This window comes from Lontra canadensis, unplaced genomic scaffold (assembly GCF_010015895.1).
Source record: "Lontra canadensis isolate GAN:19392208 unplaced genomic scaffold, GSC_riverotter_1.0 scaffold2, whole genome shotgun sequence".
NCBI lineage: Eukaryota > Metazoa > Chordata > Mammalia > Carnivora > Mustelidae > Lontra > Lontra canadensis.
Window position 1 is genome coordinate 40,408,356 of NW_022630996.1, and position 6,650 is coordinate 40,415,005.

At 38.5% G+C, this 6,650-nt stretch overlaps 1 pseudogene; it reads left to right on the forward strand.

Annotated features, from left to right (window-relative positions):
- Nucleotides 1-1,807: 1,807 nt before the first annotated feature.
- LOC116878646 lies at nucleotides 1,808-2,344 on the forward strand (annotated as a pseudogene).
- The last annotated feature ends 4,306 nt before the right edge of the window (nucleotides 2,345-6,650 follow it).

Consider the following 6,650-nt stretch of genomic DNA (forward strand, 5'->3'; position numbering starts at 1 on the left):
CCACTCAGTGAAATACTACTCAGCAATAAAAAAAGATCTCCTGATTTATACAACATGGATGAAACTCAAATGCATTTTACAGAGTGGAAGAAGCCAGACTCAAAATGCTATATACTGTATGATTCCATTTATAAGATCTGTTTGAAAAGGCAGAACTCAAGGGACAAAAAAAATAGATCAGTGGTTCTTAGGAACTGAGAATAGAGGAAGAGGTTGATTACAAAGGAAAAGAATAATTCTATATCTTTATGGTGGTGTTGGTTACCCAATTGAATTTGTTGAAACTCTTAGAACTATAAAAGGCAAATATTACAGATCTAAATTATATTTCAATTAAAAAAAAGAAATTGGATTTTTATTTGATGCCATGTTAAAAATCAATTTCAGGTACATAAAAGATTAAAATATAAAAAGCAAAATGAAACGTTTCATCGTCAATACAGGGGAATATCAAGGTCTTAAAATAGGGAAGAATCTCTTAAAACTTAATAGAGGAAAGATAGATATCTGTGATTGCTTCTGTTCCTTGGAGATGTCACAAAGAATGAAAAGTCAAGCCTCAAATGATAAGATATTTGCAACACATATGATTAGCAAAAGATTAGTGTCCAGAATATATAACTTACTACTACAAAAGAATATACAGTCAAAACCACACAAACATTAAAGTCAACTGACTTTAACTATGGTTGCATACATCTGAATGTTGTGTTGATGGGTTGTGGTGTTGAGTGAGTAATAACTCATAGAATACCCAAAGTAGAATTCTATTTATGGGGCACCTGGGTGGCTCGGTTGGTTGAGCAATGGAGTCTTGATCAGGTCATGATCTCAGGGTTGTGAGATCAAGCCCTACGTGGGGCTCCCTGCTAAGCAGGGGACTGATTTTCTCCCCCCACCCCCACCCCCACCTTTGTGCATGGGTGTGCTCATTCTTAAATAAATCTTGGAGAAAAAAGGGCGCCTGGGTGGCTCAGTGGTTTAAGCCTCTGCCTTCGGCTCAGGTCATGATCTCAGGGTTCTGGGATCGAGTCCCGCATCGGGCTCTCTGCTCAGCGGGGAGCCTGCTTCCTCCTCTCTCTCTCTCTGCCTGCATGTCTGCCTACTTGTGATCTCTGCCTGTCAAATAAATAAATAAAATCTTTAAAAAAAAAAATCTTGGAGAAAATAAAGAAGAATTCCATTATATAAAATTCCAGAATGGACAGAATTAACCATGACTTGCTTGGGAGTATATCTGTCAGTTACTAAACAAAAAAGGGAGGGAATGATTATATAAAATTTAGGACAGTGTTTCACTTTGAAGTGAATGAGTGGAAGGACAGGTATAGATAATTTTCCACTTCATAGCCAGGGTGGCAGATTCACACATTGTTATTATTATATAAAGTGTATGTATGTGTTTGATTTACTCCTGTTTTTATGATTGTGTTAGCTCGGTCCACTAAGAAGCCAGGATGGGGTTAAACATGCAAGAAATGTATTAGGGAGATACCTGGAGGGGACCATGATGCGGGTCTGGCACCTGGGAAGAAGTGGGAGAAAGTAGGGGTGGGTAGGAAGAGACTTGGACTGAAGTACAGTTCTAAGGAAGTTTTGGCCAGGCCAGTGAGGAGCCAAGGTCACCCGTCAAGGAGTCACTGTCTTGCAGGAACATTGTCCTTGCCATGCCTCCTCACTGGTTGGAATCAACATTTGGAAGCCTGACTTTGGCGTAACTTCGGAAGTGCTTTCACAAGGCAGCAGCTGATATAAAAATAAACTAATAAAAGTAATTCCTTTCAGCTGGACTGCCATCTCCCAGTAATTTGACAAAAAGACCAACACAAAGGGAAAGAAGAGAGACACCCACTATGTTCTCTCCACCTTTTAAAAAACGTGGAGTTCCTTTAGCTACATACATACAGACCTATAAGAAAGGTTATGTTGTAGACATCAAGGGAATGGGCACTGTTCAAAAATGAATGCCCCACAAATGTTACCATGGCAACACTGGAAGAGTCTGTGGTGTTACCCAGCATGCTCTTGGCATTGTTATAAACAAACAAGTTAAAGGCAGGACTCTTGCCAAGAGAATTAATGTAAGTATTGAGCATATCAAGCACTCAAAGAGCTGAGATGGCTTCCTGAAGCACGTGAAGGAAAATGATCAGGAAAAGAAGGAAGCCAAAGAGAAAGATGCTTGGGTTCAACTCAAGGTCTAGAAAGCTCCACCCAGAGAAGCACACTTTGTGAGAACCAATGGAAAGGAGCCTGAGCTGCTGGAACCAATTCCCTACGAATTCATGGCAGGATAAGTGTAAAAAAGAAACAAAAGAAAACCTCAAGACTGTTTAAAAAAGGAAAAATGAATAAAAGTAATAACAAAATTGGGGCGCCTGGGTGGCTCAGTAGTTTAAAGCCTCTGCCTTCGGCTCGGGTCATGATCCCAGGGTCCTGGGATGGAGCCCCATATAGGGCTCTCTGCTCAGCGGGGATTCTGCTTCCTCCTCTCTCTCTGCCTGCCTCTCTGCCTACTTGTGATCTCCGTCTGTCAAATAAATAAATAAAATCTTAAAAAAAAAAAGTGATAACAAAATCAAAATAAAAGAGTGCCTGGCTCACTCAGTCGGTAGAGCATACAGCTGGTGATCTCGGGGTCATGGGTTCAAGCCCCATACTCGGTACAGACTTTACTTAAAACAAAAACAAACAAAAAAACCCCAAAGGGCAGCAGCTGGGCTTGTCAGTCAGTTATACTCCCCACAATGGGAGATTGGAAAGGTGCATTTCTGTGGTGACCACAGTGGTATGTTTCAAAATTTTTTTTAATTAAAAGAAAATGAAAATGGGCAAAGGATATCAAGGAAGGAAAACTCTTTGTTACAGAAGAATGTCATCTAATAAATGTAGAAGAAAAAACAGAATTGGGAAAATCATCTTTTTCTGGTCCCCAAATTAATAACTAATAACTAATTAATAACTGATTTGGCAGAGTTTATCAATGGATTCTAAAGCAATGTGCAAGATCTCACTCCATAGATTACTAACTAAATACAGAGGGAAAAATGTGTGTTCCCAGTAGAGCGATCTAGTAGTTACTGCCTTAACCAAGTGACCAAGCCTGAGGGTTGGTCCCCATGGAAGACCTGATCATGTATGTGGGCCCAGCTTACAGCTATGGGGCCTGGAGTGCAGGAACACAGTAGGCCCACATGCCACTGTTTAAACATTTCCAATTTGTGAATTCAGCTACCAACTTTTACAGTGTATTTTATTCCCAGGCCTTGACAAAAACAATGTGTATAATATATGTATAAAGCTATGGTTTTTAGACAGGGACTTTTAGATGACTTAAAGCTATCAAAATATCAAAGACAACTGAATTTAATTATTGTGCACATGTGAGTTTTGTGTTGATGCACTGTCATATAATAAAGACATACATAATTTTATATATTTCAGTAACATTTATTGCCTTCGTTTCAGTAATATCACTTAACTAATCAACAATCGGACATAAATTATGTTCTATATATAGATAGTAATAATTCTAAAGGATTAGAAATATAAAATGTAATGGTATTCAAAGTATCCAAAATTTGAATATATTTTATTTTAAAATATGAGTTATTAAATATTAATATAGAAAATTTAAGCATATTTTTATATATGCTTTCCAGAAATATCATTTTTCTGCTAAATATTTAAAATAATCTATTAAGAGACACCTACAATTTATTAATAATATCAACTTTTTTTTAGAATTTTTTTTAGGATTTTATTTATTTATTTGACAGAGATCACAAGTAGGCAGAGAGGCAGGTAGGGGGGGGGAGCAGGCTCCCCGCTGAGCAGAGAGCCTGATGTGGGGCCCTATCCCAGAACCCTGAGATCATGACCTGAGCTGAAGGCAGAGTCTTAACCCACTGAGCCACCCAGGCACCCCAATAATATCAACATTTTTAATGAAAAGTTACTGAAGCTCAAATTAAACTTAATTTTTTTGAAAATTTAATGGAAGCTTTGAAAATACTTTTATAAAAATAAAAATTTTTTAATTTTAGTATTTGATATTCATCCAGTGGCCTAAAAAATATTCATATTTCCTGTATATGTGAAAATTGTTTAATGTTACAAAATGTGCAACTTACAAACCTCACAACTTTTCCTTCCCCCACATCCAAGGGTTAACTAGTCAGCTACTAGTTGAAACTTGAAGAATCTAATTGAATGAGTTAAGTAGTACCTTGTAGGGATACTCCATGGTTGGTTTAGAGGTTAGCTTATTTGAATCCAAACGATGTACTAATTATGTAAAATAACTTCCAGGACAATAAAAGCCTGTGCCTCAACCCAAAAGTCCTAAATCAGCCCTTGCCTGGAAGTCATCTGCTTGTCAAACCTCTTGGCTAATATCTAGCTCTTGCTGTATGCAAGTTACCATGACAACTGAGGGGAAAGTTTTGGTCAACAGGATATAATCCAAAAACAACTTAAAAAAAAAAAAAAAAAAAACCTTTGAGCAACTTCTTGAAGCCAAAGGGGATTTGAATGACACATGCCTTAAAAGAACAATGGCTCACAGGTATAAACTCTGGAAATCACAAGGCAAGAAACAGAAAATTAGATGATGGGTCAAATTGAAAAAGCAGGAAACATGGCCACCCCAGCCCCTCTGTACCTGGGGACCCCTGAGGAATGTCTGTTGGTTTGATCTGATTGGAAGAGCTCCGGATCCTTCCTTCAGGTCCCAGAGAAGAGTGACTTTGTCTCATTTGAGCTGAGACCCAGACATACTCAACAAATACGGATTTCCAGACATCTCGGTACTTGAAACGGTTGAGTTTTTCTTGTTCCATTTCCTCAACCACCCTAGACTTCGTTTTTGGTTACCCAATATCACTTCAAGGGAAAACTGCCTTTGCAAAAATTAAATTTGATTAAGACAAAATAGAAAATAAAACATTTAATTTATTTGCAAAATGTCTTTTGGGGAAAATGCTTTCTCTGCAATTAATGGGAAATTTCTTATTTTTCTGTGCACCATCTAAACTCTCTTCACCCTGATGACTTCCTTGATTCTCCAACTCCCATTTTCAGCTATGTGGTTCAGGGGAGCAGATCCCCTCCCACCTCCTAAGAAGATGCTGTGACTAGATTTGGGTAAATCAGAAGCTTTCCCATCTGCGGGCCACAGTGACTGGTGCAGAGCTCTAGACATGACTAATCAGAACCAACAGAATCTACTCTGAAGGAACTGAGCATCCTGGTCATGTCATCCTGTCCTCTTGGGTAGCCGACCACAAAAGACCACAAAAGCACTGATAGAAAGGCTTATTGTAAGGCCCTGTTTCCTTCAAGCTGTGTGACCTTGGACAAATCCTTCGACTTCCCTGGGTCTTGTCATCTGACTTGTCGTGACTTTTGTGAAGATTTTTTAAAGGATGACTATGTGAAAGCGTGTTATAAATTGCAAGGTCTTAATACATTATATGTTTTCAAAAATTAATAAATAAATTTAATTTAAAAAATAAAAATAAATAAATTGCAAGGCCTTGCTGAAATGTAAGACCTTGCCTTTTGCTTTCCTGGCTGCCTGTAACTACTGGGATAAGCACGTAGAGATGTTGGGCCTATTCAATGTGCTGGAAAACCAAGACCATTGCCAATAAGAAAATCCAAAGCCACAAAAAGTGTCAGAGCCAAAAGGACCGAGGAGGACATCTAGTTCAACCCCTTATTTGACAGAGGAGGGCACTTGCTCTTTCTACCCTGGAAAGGGAGGAAATGAGGTAAGACAACTACTGCATCCATTCGGCTGGGTTCCCGACATTAAATTAAAGCAATTGGATAATAAACGAACACCCTCTAAGCCAGAGACCATGTCAGTGTTTGAATAATGTGGTTTATCTTCTCCCCATGGAAAACAGCCTCCCCTGCAGGGAACTGACAGTCACAGAAAACACAAACAAACCCAACAAAATGGAATTTACCTAACAGTCTGGCTCCTCTAGTCGGTCCTCCTCTGAGTTCTAAGATGGAAGGAAAAGAACTTTGCAGCTGGAAAAATTGCTGAGCCATGTGTCTGAAATGCTTGACAAATCACAGTGGGGATTTAATTTAATTTTTTTTTTAATCTTCCCTGTTGGTGAGAACCACTCCCGCCAAGAAATTATTTGCCAAATGGTGACTTCATTTATGATGCTGGCAGTGTGATGTTTAACAGCTAACATTTGACTACTTTTTAAAAATCTGTCCCTTAGCTTACATAGCAACAGAAGTGTTGCAAAAATTCAGAGAAGCACATGTAATGTTCAATTATTTTCATAGATAAGAGTTATTGGAAGAAGTCGTAGCTTGCCAATATTTTTAAACCTTGTAATTAAAAAAAAAAAACCAGTGCATAAACTACTTTATGTATATAAATAATCCTCACAACAACTTCCAGAAGTGGGTGCTATTTTTAATCACCCATAGGTTTAAAGTAAGGCACAGAGAGAGGCTGAGTAACTTTCCCAGATTCACCCAGCCAGTGGGTAGAAGAGCTGGGATTTGGACATACGCATCTTGACTCCAGTCTGACTGTTTAATAGCCATGCTACACCAACCTTCTGTTGGTAACATTCTGCATAGAATACTTCATATGTGCTCAAAGAAATAACTTGTGT